Source organism: Dermacentor andersoni, chromosome 10 (assembly GCF_023375885.2).
Source record: "Dermacentor andersoni chromosome 10, qqDerAnde1_hic_scaffold, whole genome shotgun sequence".
NCBI lineage: Eukaryota > Metazoa > Arthropoda > Arachnida > Ixodida > Ixodidae > Dermacentor > Dermacentor andersoni.
Window position 1 is genome coordinate 73,846,709 of NC_092823.1, and position 12,781 is coordinate 73,859,489.

At 48.9% G+C, this 12,781-nt stretch overlaps 1 protein-coding gene across 1 annotated transcript in view; it reads right to left on the minus strand.

The window, feature by feature from the left end:
- Nucleotides 1–405: 405 nt before the first annotated feature.
- Nucleotides 406–12,781, minus strand: part of LOC126544074 (ryanodine receptor-like) — a 318,567-nt gene continuing 306,191 nt past the window's right edge. Inside the window, exon 4 of the mRNA XM_072284770.1 lies at nt 406–492. The gene's annotated coding sequence lies outside the window, so the exon portion shown is untranslated. The remainder of the gene's footprint in view (nt 493–12,781) is intronic.

Genomic DNA, 12,781 nt, shown 5'->3' on the forward strand with positions numbered 1-12,781 from the left:
AGGTGTTATGAAGCAATGCATTATGATAAAGCTTATGAAAGAGCGATAAACATGAAATTTGGCAATGTGGTGATAAATCTTTGATGTCTGCATTTGTTTTTGAAGCTGTAATGCGTGTGCTGCATGAATCATCTGAAAGAATATGGGGAAAGGAAACTATTGGTTTGTGGTTTCTGTGGTCTATAAAAGCGCAACTGTGACAGAGGAGTAACCTGTGACAGAAGTGCACCTGTGACAGAAGTAGACCTGTGACAGACGATTCACTTGTGAGAGATGTGCTTATCTGACACTAACATGCCCTCCTGATCAGCCACACATAGAATACACACCGCCCGCAGTGTTCACTGGTTCAGGCACATAGGGACCGGATGCTGTGTTCTGCTGGGACCAGTCCTCCTCGTGGCCCTCGGTCGGAGGGTAGTCCGGCGGCAGTGAACAAGCTATGGCTGTCAGACACGGCAGTGCCTTGCTGAACAGCTCTGGGTCATACTCCTGCGGGAATGGTGACAGAGGGGCAACCATAACGAGTCGTTCCTCTTTCATACTGATCATGAACGGTTCATGGTTGCACCTCAGGAACTCTAAGCGATCGCTGAACCTCATCTTTCATGATGTCGGCGATCGAGGCCACTTGAGGCTGTGACGAAGGCAGGACCTTGCGCAGTTCTTCGCGCACAATGGCCCTGATGGTCTCTTGAAGGTCGTCGGAATCTAGTCCTTTGATGGCGTACTACGGCGTGAGCCCCTGGCGGTTATATTGCCGGGTGCGCATCTCCAGAGTTTTCTCGATCGTCGATACATCTGCAGAAAACTCAGCTACGGTCTTCGGCGGGTTACGAATAAGTCCGGCGAAAAGTTCTTGCTTGACGCCCCGCATCAGGAAGCGAACATCAGGAAGACGGGCCATCTCCTCCGTGAAGATCGCGATCGTCTTGTTTGGCAGCTGCACTCTGGCTTCTAATAGAGCTTGGGCTCAATCTTTTCGCACGACGCTTGTAAACGTTTGCAAGAAGCCGCTTCGAAACAGGTCCCACGTCGTTAAGGTGGCTTCTCGATTCTCGAACAAGGTCCTGGCGGCGTCTTCCAATGCGAAATAGACATGCCGCAGCTTGTCGTCGCTGTCCCAACTGTTAAATTTAGCGACCCTCTCCTAGGTCTCCAGCCAGCTTTCCGGGTCCTCAAATGTGGAACCGCGGAACGTCGGTGGCTCCCTGGCCGGCTGCAGAACTATTGGGGCTGCTCCGGCTGCCATTGGGGCTGTCTTCTTACTCGTCTCTGGACGAACTTCTCTGACGATCTTCTTGGTCGTCTCTGGTAGAATTCCGTGTCCCGGGGGCAGCTGCGGTGGCCGGCGGCTTGCTCGATGTTCCGGGACGGCGCTGTTGTTGTCTTTGCAGTCTGGCCTTGAATTACGACTTGTCTCGGACGTCCGGTACATGAATGTAAAGCACCTCCACCAGATGGCACGTGGTGGTGACGTTGAATAACACAGTTGCAATACTGTGAACGAGAAAACTAACCTTTATTGGGCGAACCTGTGCCCACAAAACAGGCTACACATATAGCGCAACGATGGCGGCGAACACGCTCGGCGATCGTCGAAAATCTGATCAGCGGGTCAAGCGCGTCAGCTTTTATACAGCAGTCAGCGACTGTTCCAGACTAATCGTTGGGACCCGCATGCCTTCTACAAAGTTCTACACCATTAGCGTCAAGCGATGAAATCAGGTAACACAAGGTTCGTCGACAACAGACAGCGGATAGAAGCATCGATAACTTTCCAGAAACTTCGGATACATGCAGGCGCGTCCCGCGCTGTGCGATAACATTTGTTAGGCGGTAAAACGTGTCGCCCCATAAAGACAAGTACACGTGTCAATATACATAAAATAAAAGATGAACTACTCACTTTTTCTGTTCAAGCACCTCACGTTGTTTCTTACATTGCATTATTTGACTGAATTAGAATTAATGTTTTGCAATGAATGTTACGGGGTCCCTGTATTTGGTAAACATACCAGATTACGGGAAGAAAGACGTCTCACTATGCAGTGTGTGTCTTAGCCGCGCTGTGGCTAGCAGCGGTGCTAAGAAATAAGACACTGGAGGGTGCAGGGAAATATTTGCCAAGTTCTCGTAGTAGCATAGCGAGAGGATTCTTGAACGGCTGCCGGAGGCATTCCTTAAACCACCGCTTTTTATGTCCTGCCAAATGCTCGTACGCTCTAACAGGAAGTGCACAGCTTTGGCACGTCAAACCATAGAAGTAAATTTAGCTTAAAGAGCAGAGCGCGGTATAAGTGTACAGTAGCAGGTGTTAATGATGGAAGGAAGACTGCGGTGCATAAAGGATAAGATTGGAGGGTGATTGAAAGTGCCTCGAGCGGAGGGGAGCGGGGGGGACAGTCGAGCGGCATGTTTTCGCGTATTTGCTGTCTTCTTTCACTCTCGGAAAAACACGATTTTGTAGCAGTGTTGAGCAAGAGAAAGCTGTATCGAAAGTTTCGCATGTTGCTCCCGAATTTTCTCATTGAGACATTTTATCTATTTGTAATATCTGAGTTCACTAATTAACGACTAATTATGTAATTACTACGAATGCGAAAACACAGTCTCGCTCCAAACGACGGCAAACAACATAAACTTCGTTGTTCCCAGCAACGTTTTTGGTTTTAAATCTTGGTGCGTATTAATTGAGACACCCTATACATTACGTTAGTTATAGGGACCCTGAACCGCCTATTGGGCTCGGTGAAGTAACATAGTATGCGGAGAGCATATGCTGGTCTCAACATCTCAGCCAAGTTTCGCTGTCGTACGCGGTGCGTGGAGCTCGCAAGCGGAACCTGATGTCTCCTATCTCTCAAACGCTCTCTTATTTAATAGAAGGCGCCTTGTACTCACTCTCTTCTAGACGTTTCATTTTTTTTTTACCGAACGCTTTTGTTTGTCTTTCCCTTAGATGGCGGTTATTGGCCGATAGCTGGCGTCAACCTGCAGCCGGCTACATGGCGTAGATGTTGCGGCTACCACAGCGTGACACCACGAGTCGACTGCCTATCCTGGTGGCGCGCCGCAAATCGCCGGTTCCGCACTTCCAGAGTTTTCTCTATACCTGTTGCCTGAGGAAACTCTTCGACGGCCTTCGGTGGATTTTGTATCACTCCGGCGAAAAGTTCTTGCTTGACGCCGCGCATGAGTAGGCGAAGCTTTTTCCCCTCGGACGTCTGAGGGTCGGCGTGGCGGAACAGGCGCGTCAGCTCCTCGGTTAAGATCGCTATGTTTTCGTTGGGTAGTTGTACTTGAGCTTCTAGAATAGCTCCGGCTGCTTCCTTGCTCATGACACTCGTAAAGGTCCGCAGGAAGCCGCTATGGAACAGGCAGCACGTTGTCAGGGCTGACTGCCGGTTCTAAACCCAGGATCTGGCGGCGTCTTCTAAGGCGAAGTACACAGGCCGCAGGTTGTCGTCGAAGTCCCAGTTGTTGAAAGTTGCAATTCGTTCATACGTCTCCAGCTAGGTTTCTGAGTATTCAGACGATGATCCATGGAAGGTTGGTGGGTCTCGAGGTTTTAGCAGCAGAATGGGGGACACTGGGGCAGCAATTGGGGTTGTTGAGTTTGGCTTGATCCAGGTGGTGTTCTCGCAAAGAGGTCCGTATTCAGGTAACAGTTCTCGTCGTTATATATACACCCTCAACCGTCATATAGCACGTGTAAAAATTAAATATGCTAAAAAATAAACAATCAGATTATTCAATGACACACAAAAACAGCACTAAATGGCATTAAAAGGTCAAAGTATTCTGTGACAACACTATTTTCGTTCATTTGGAATGAAAAGGGCGAGTTGAGAAAGCGATTGTGAGGCTTTTGAATTTCATGCTGGAACCACAGTTCCTGTACGCCAGCGTTGCAACATAGCTTTCAATATATACTTTATGTATTAGGCCGTTTTAGTGCAAGAAAATTGTTCAAGCTAGCTAGGTTAGGGCTTGTTTATTTAGAATGAAGTGTAGCTCTTATTTGCTGTCAAAATTGATATTGTCAGTCACTTACGTTTTCCCAATTTCAATAAATTTTCTGGCTCCCTGCAAGCTGCCTGCCTTGATATCTCTGCAACTATAGCAGGTGCAATACGAATCTTCTTTGAAGTTGAAAGCTGAATGTATAATAAGCGGTATGTCGCAAGCAAATACACAAATACTGGCTCCAAAACTTTACTATTTTTGCTCTATTTCGTGTCCACTTGGTTACCACACGGGAAGAGGTGAAGTTCTATGAATTAAAATGGCACTTGTACGGGGGCGATCATTTTTAAGTTGTGTGGAATTTTCAAAATTGCCTGTCGCAGATCAAATAATTCAAGCCCTTAAGCTGGATTAATAAGACAGGTGGACATTACATGCAGGGGACATCAAAACACATATCACACCAGTTAATGAAAATGCACTAATTGCCATTTTAATTATTTACTTGATGGCATACATTGTAATTTACAAATTGTAGCTAGTGCATTTGCAAGACGTATTCATTTGGAATTAATTTCCAGAATGACACCGGTTTGGAGATATGCACCACCAAACTGACCCTAATAGTGCACTGCTGTTCCACTTACATTTTTAACAAAATGTTCCTCTATGCATTGAAGCACTGAAGTAACTGGAACTGCCATGCATTTTGTCCCACACTTTGAGAAATTATGCCTCGAAAGTGGTGTCTTCCTGGAAATTCATTTCAAGTGCATATGTCTGGCAAGCTGGCCAGCTACAATTCAGAAACTGTAATATGTGCCGTAAAGTTTTTAATTAGGAAGTTAACTACTGATTTCTTTTAATTTGTTGACGACATGCTTCGATTTATTGTGGTAAAAATTTTCGCCTATTTGAGTACTCCATTTAAATAACAGAAATTTGCAGTTTTGTTCATGTTGCTATCCTGCTGCTATGAATTTTATTAAATTTGGTCTTTTTATAAGAGGCAGTGCTTTCCGCGAGACTTCGGCGATAACACTATCACGATCACTTTGACGATCATCACCTGCACGACACAAGCATCGACAAGGAACACCCAAAACACGCTACGTCTGTGTGGACAAACTGTTTCGACACATTGCAGGTATACTGAGCCGAAGACAACCTCAGCTATTTCGTGAGTGCGCGACAAGGCGAAACGGCGATTTCTGCAAGGGTGACAACAGAGAGAAGCCTCAACCTTCTTAGCCAAGCTTCAAGTAATCGCCATTATCAGAAGTGCTAGTTCTAAAATATGAAATCGGTAAAAATTGGCACGTAAGAACACGAAATATAAAAAAGAAGGCTAATCATTTCAATACACTGTAAGAAGAAAGGAGGAAATCGGGTATTCAGGTTACTCCATTAGGGGAGGAACTGATCTGCCACAACCATTCCTCCCTTTAGGGGGTACGTGTGAGCGGATGAACTCTTAATCACCGTGCGGTTACTCCTTCGAGGACTAAACAGTTGCCCTTTACTGATGCTCTTCAAGGCTGTAACGGTAATTATTTCCGATGCTCCCGCAAAGGCTGCATTATTGAAATTGGCCATCTATACTCTGACAAAAATATCACTGAGCTGAAGAAAGAACAGTATCCGGAAGTAGGATTCGAACTCACTCGCTCACACTCACAAGTCAGTTATTCCAACCACTTCACCACGGCGGGTCCGTTGACAGTGCAGGATACCGATACAAGGTTAGACTTCGGAACGCAGGCGTGGCAATGTACAAACAACTAGGCATTTTGTGTATGCTATGAGGGCAGAGTCTAACAGTGAGTGCTCTTGCAACCATGAGCGATTGTAAAAATAAATATTCCAAAATATTCTGAGGGTGACTTAAACAGAGGCACTATGCGATGTATACGTGTAGCGAGCTCAAATGGGGCAACCAAGACAACAGACAAGGCCAATTTCTCTGTCGCTTAGCATGTCACGTTTGAGCTACATGTAGTTTCAATTAAGTTTGTAATCTCTTTGGAACGGAAGGAACGGTACTATTGACCAAGAAAATCTAGCAGCATATCAATGATTTGTGCGTTTAATGTGTATCGCTCATTTATGGCGTGCGCACGAAGGGCATTGCTCTTCACATTCCAGCTTTTAAATTTTACACACTTTGCTCGCGAAGAGCGAAAGTGCTGCTTTGCATGCACTTGAATAGGCATTGCACGAACTTCGGATTATTCACGACTCTTAGACAATGCCGCTTTTGCCGCATCACTCCATGACATGGACGAAAAGAGCGGAATGTATCGGGAGTAACAGTAGCCGTTCGTCCTTCCGTTGCTCTCTTTCCGACCAAGGCCTAAACACTTATTCTCCAATATTTGAACACGGCATGCACATTCATGCAGTTGGTACGTGGAAGGGCGAAAGCTGCCTGTTTAGGACTAACTGCGCAGGTACGCCGTTTTCCCCGGGATTTTCCTTAGAGTGTACCATTCTAGAAGCAAGAAAGAAACCTTAGGAGTTGTTTACTTACCTTTTTCATGTTTTAATTATCTGTAGAACCAGGTCGGAGTCTAAATTACTTTCATTGGTCGCATGTCGTGGTATTGTCAAGTTAGTAAAAAGTCAATAGTCCCATTTTTTCCGGATGTGGGAGGGGGGGGGTCCAAATGAATTACTTTTTCCTTTGTCTTTTGCGAGAACTTTCGCAACTTGGTGAAGTCGTTGGCACAAAAGTGTTGGGCCGCTCTTTTTTTACCAATTCGATTAGGTCCTTGTACAAAATACATTCACTCGCCATGTCTTTAAGACAAGCCCTGGCAGTTTCACCATGAACAAGCACAAGCTTTGTTTTATCAAAGTAGGTCATGTGGTGACAGTCCTGTTGAAAATCTACGTCACTGGTTATTAAAATGACTTTTGCGTTCGTGCCGCGTAACAGCTCCGAGAACCTCCTCATTAGAGATCTCAGCCTTACATCGGCTGCATTCTTCCGCGTCCCGTCTACGTGCAACAGTAGGAAGTTAGCGTGTGTCAGCTGATCGATGGTACTCTTTCCCGTTCTGGAGACGTCCACTGCTACTACAAATTCGAATTCAGAGTAGCCTACGAACATTTTGTCTCTGAGAACCTTGACAATGTCGTACGCGGAAATTCCTTTCGGAGCACTCAGATTCTCATAGTCCCAGTATAGGGATGCCATCTTACGGTGTGGCTCAATGGGCCAATGTACTGTCACTTTATAGTCCTTTGGTGTTTTGCATCCTGTGGATTCACGGGCTTCGTCAACATTAGTTGGCAGGTACGGCGGACGGTTCCATTCATACTCCTTGTGGTCCTTGTCGTCCATGGCCCGAGATCTGTAATTGGAAGCAATTATGAAGCTAATTACATGGAAAAAAATGGGCCCTTTCTAAAGGACAACCGATATTTTTCCTTTTCATATTTCGGCTGTATAAGTACATCTTCGTCTGATAAAAAGAAAATGAGAGTGCAAACTATGAAATGTGACGAATAAATAATGATATTGCTACGGAACAGTATTTGCGATGACAAAGAGGCGAGCAGGGTGAAGACGACGACGACAATTAGAGGCTAGCGCGGGCGGTTGCCTCTTGGCCAAGTGCGGCGTATTGCCTTGCAAGTATACTTGTATATAGCTTTTCGTTGGCGTCTTCCTAAGTAACATATCTGGTGGAGGTGGACCTTCTCTGTACCTCGTCACGGAGCTTCGCAGTGGACGATACGTTGAGCCTTCCTCCATGACTCCCGGCGACGACAACTCGACTCCGCCGCCTCCGACACCTGCTGCCACTCCGACGACCTACATCACTCTCCCCGCTCCCCGTGATCCTGGCGTATTCTCGGGCAAAGGTGGGAAAGACGTCGAGGACTGGTTCAGCCTGTACGAACACGTCAGCCGCAATAACCGATGAGAACCTACTATCATGCTCAACAACGTAGTCTTTTTACCTCGGTGGCACACCTCGAGTTTGGTTTCGGACGCACGAAGATGAACTCACCAGTTGGTATTCGCTTAAGCAAATGCTCTGAGACTTGTTCGGTGACACCTACGGTCACCAACTTGCCGCGCAGAAGGCGCTTTCCTGCCGTGTGCAGACGTCAACAGAGCCCTAGGTCCCGTACATTCAGGACGTCTTGGCTCTGTGCCGCCAAGTTGACGCACACATGACTGAGCCTGACAAGGTCTCCCACATCCTCAAAGGCATTGCCGATGACGCCTTCAACTTTCTCGTTTTAAACAACGTGGCGACGGTGGATGCAGTTATATAAGAGTGCCGCCGCCTGGAACTCGCTAAAAGTCGACGTATCGACCAACAGTTTGCCCGTCTGCCCAGCACCCAAGCGATATCTTCCTGTGCCGACGCTCCTCGTTCCAACAGCACTGGCGATAATACCAGAATCGTCCGGCGTTAGATCAAGGCCGCCTATCGGCTGCCTTCGACTCCAGCCCCTCCAATGCACCTGCAGTCACGGTTTCCCTGATCAAGGCACTTGTACGCGAGTAGGTCGCAAATATGGGTCTTCATACCATCTGTTCGGCCCATCGTCCAGATACCCACCCGGCTTCTTCCATTCCGCCCCATCCCGCATCTTCTTAGCCACCACGTTTATGCAACCCGTCTGAATGGTGCACTGCTTACAACAAGCCCATTTGTTTCCACCGCCATCGAATCGGGCACATTTCTCGGCACTGTCGCTGTCGCTGGAGTTCCCCGAACCGGTCTACTTATACTGCCTACTCTCGCCCCCCAGGCGGCCCTTCTCGTCCCTATGCTGCCCCCTCCGATAATGCCGCCATAGATTATCCTGCGCCGAACTGCCCCTATTCGCGTTCGCATTCGCCCCAACGACCACAATCTCGCTCCCGCCAACGCCGTCGCTCCTATTCGCAGACTCCCTTCGGACGCCGCTCCCAGCCGGAAAGCTAGACGATGCAGCGCCTCGAGGTGACGCCGCATTGGTCCCTACGCCGCCAAATCCTCTACTGACGCTGCGCACTCCTCTGAACCTCTCACCGATTGTTCGGCCAGCACTCTCCGCCTTGACCTGCCTGTTCTGAATCACGCTGAACCACACCCCAGTCGCCTCAGTTCCGTCGGCTTCGTTCGCGTGCCACTTTCGGCACTGACTTACGTTGACTTCGTGTCATCCCGACCAGTCGCCGACGGTCACTACATCGCAGCTCCTAAGCAAGACGTCGTCCTTACACACGGGATCACAGTTTATCATACAGTTTTATCTATGACGGCGAATTGCGTCTGCCTGCCAGTGGTCAATTTTGGCTTGACGACACAAGTGGTGCTACGCGGGATGCCTCTGACCCAGCTTCGCTCATTCGGTAGCATCTATTGCAGTAGACGACAATTCAGCCGATCCTCCCCTACCATCGCAGTCCGCAACTTGTACCATTGCCGACTTACAGAAGATGATTGCGCCCGACATCCCCTCCGAGCACGCTCGTGAGCTCTACCGCGTTCTGTTTTCCTACCCCGATATTTTTTACTTTAACCATCGTCCCTTGGCCCAAACTGCAGCTGTTAAACACCGCATGATTACCGGCGATGCCCCATCCTGTTCATAGCCGCTCATATCCAGTATCACCGGCTGAGCGTCAAGTTATTCGCGCCTAAGTTCGCAAAACACTTGCGAAGAACATTATTGAACCGTCATGTAGTCCATGGGTGTCACATGTTGTACTGGTAAAAGGGAAGGATGGATCATGACGCTTTTGCGTAGATTATCGGCACCTTAACAGGGTTACCAAAAAGGACGTATTTCCCCTACCTCGGATTGGTGACGCCCTCGACTGCCTCCCCGGTGCTCGCTATTTCTCTTAGATTGTCCTTCGCTCAGGCTCCTGGCAGATTGCCATGTACCATCTCGACCGCGAGAACACTGCCTTTGTAACACCCGACGGTCTTTATCAATTTATAGTGATGCCGTTCGGTCTATATAACGCTCCTGCCACATTTGAACGCATGAGGGACTCCATTTTTCAGGGTTTCAAATGGTGCGCGTGCTTGTGCTACTTGCACGACGTTATCGTATTCTCCCGAACGTGCGCTACTCACCTCGAGCACCTCTCAGCAGCTCTGGATGTTTTTCGTCGAGCCGGTCTGCAACTGAACGCATCGAAGTGCCAATTCGGCCGTCGCCAGATTACCGTCGTTGGACATCTCATATAAGCGAACGGAGTGCAACAGGACCCGGGCAAGATCCGTGCTGGTATGCACTTCCCTGTTCCAAAGTGCGTCAAGGATGTGCGAAGCTTCATCGGCCTTTGCTCGTACTTCCGCCGTTTTGTAAAAATTTCGCGGCCATAGCACGACCTCTAACCGAGCTTTTGAAAAAAGACGCTCCTTTCCAGTGGGGCGATAACGAAGCCGCTGCATTCTCGCTTCTAATCGACCTTCTCACAACGCCTCCTGTTCTGGCCCATTTCGATTTTTCTGCGCCTACCGAAGTCCTTACTGATGCCAGTGGTCACGGAATTGGCGCAGTACTGGCACAACGACAGCGCGGCCACGAACATGTTATCGCTTGCGCCAAGGCTCCTCTCGCCCGCGGAGCGCAACTATTCCATGACTGAGTGTGAGTGTCTGCGCCTAGTTTGGGTGGTTGCGAAGTTCCGCCCATACTTATATGTCCGACCCTTTTCCGTTGTCAGAGACCATCACGGGCTTTGCGGTTTATGCTCACTGAAAGATCCTACATGAAGACTTCGTCGCTGGGCCTTACGCCTCCATGAATATTCGTGCTGCTCTGTCACCTATGAATCTGGTCGACAACGCAAGGACGCTGACTGTCACACTACCTGGTAGACGAGCCTGACGACGCCGACAGAGCACCGCCAACGGCATTTTCTCTGTGTCTGCCTTCGCTAACATCACTGATGAGCGTTACCGAGACCTATCGCTGCGAGTACTCATCGAGCGTCTGCGTCCTACACCTACCGACGCATCCGTTCGCCGATGTGTCCTCCAGGGCGGCATTCTGTACCGAATGAACTTCCTTATTGACGGGTCTGATCTTCTTCTTGTCGTGCCAAAACGTCTACGACAGAATGTGCTCTTTGAGATGCATGACGCACCCACTGCAGGACATCTTGGGGTTACCCGCACGTACGACTGCGTCCGCCGCCGCTTCTATTGGCCTGGTCTCGCTCGCTCCGTCCGACGATATGTTGCTGCCTGTGTTCCCTGCCTGCATCGCAAAACTCCTCAGGTGCTACCTGCCGGCCATCTCCAGCCGATCATCGTCCCTGTGGAACCGGTCTTTCGTGTTGGATTAGAACTACTCTGTCCCTTTCCCACGTCACCCTCTGGGAAAAAATGGGTAGCCCTCGCACCTGATTACGCCACCCGATACGCTATCAGGCGGGCTCTCCCTTCAAGTTGCGCCACTGATGTCGCTGACTTTCTCTTGCGTGACATTATCTTACTTCATGGCGGCCCGCGACAGCAGCTTACTGACCGTGGTCGTAACTTCCTCTCGAAAGTTATCGCCGACATTGTCGTTCCTGCTCCATTCAACCCAAGCTGACTATCTCATACCATCCTGAAACCAATGGCCTCGCAGGGTGGTTAAACCGTACTCTTACCAATATGCTGTCCAAGTACGTTTCCAAGGGCCACAACGACTGGGACATTACCCGTCCTTACGTCACATTTGCGTGCAATTCTTCCCGGCCCGACACCGCTGGAATTTCACCATTTTATCCATTGTACGGTCGCGAACCGAGCTTGCCCTTAGACACGGCACTTAGTCCTGCTGGGATCTCAACAAGCGAGTATGCGCGCGACGCCATCGCCATCGCGGACCATGCACGCCAGCTTGTCCCTACTCCACTGACGGCCTCGCAAACCACTCCACAGTGTCAGTACAACGCCCGCCACCTGTGACGTACAGTTTTCGCCTGGTGCGGTCGTGCTCCTGAGGTCGTCCTCTCGTCACGTCGGACTTTCAGAGAAGCTCGTTTCGCGATATACAGGGCCCTACCGCGTGCAGAGCCAGGTGACGCCTGTGACGCACGAAATTGCTCCTGCGCGTTCAGCGTCGTCCTCTACTCTGGCATCTAGTGATGTTGTGCACGTCAGTAGGCTCAAGGCATACTACACTACTTCCGAGTCGGGCATTTAGTCGCTCCGGGACGGCGCTTTTGCCGCCGGGGGTAGTGCTACGGAGCAGTACTTGCGAGGGCAAAGAGGCGAGCAGGGGGAAGACGACGACGACGATTAGAGGTTAGCGCGGGCTGTTTCCTCTTGGCCAAGTGCGGCGTATTGCCTTGTAAATATACTTGTATAGTGCTTTTGGTCGGTGTCTTCCTACGTAACAATATCATAGATAATTATAATCCATTATAACGTTATTTCCAATGCATGCGATGCTCGCATTTGACGGAAGACAGTGCCCCTGTATATTCTCCCGAAGTGAGCAGAGTAGCGCTTACTTCCGACAGTTTGTTCCAGCGCTATGCGGTTAAGTCATTCATCGCGCCTGCAAAAACCGACCAGGCATCTAAATGGCATTGCGCAATAGACTATAGAAAAGAGAAACATTTTTGGGAAACTTTATACACGTTCAGCATCTATCTATCTATCTATCTATCTATCTATCTATCTATCTATCTATCTATCTATCTATCTATCTATCTATCTATCTATCTATCTATCTATCTATCTATCTATCTATCTATCTATCCACCATCCATCCATCCATCCATTCCTTCATCCGTCGATTCATCCATCTGTCATCCATCTAATAACCGTCATGGTGCTGTAGTGTTAGGGAT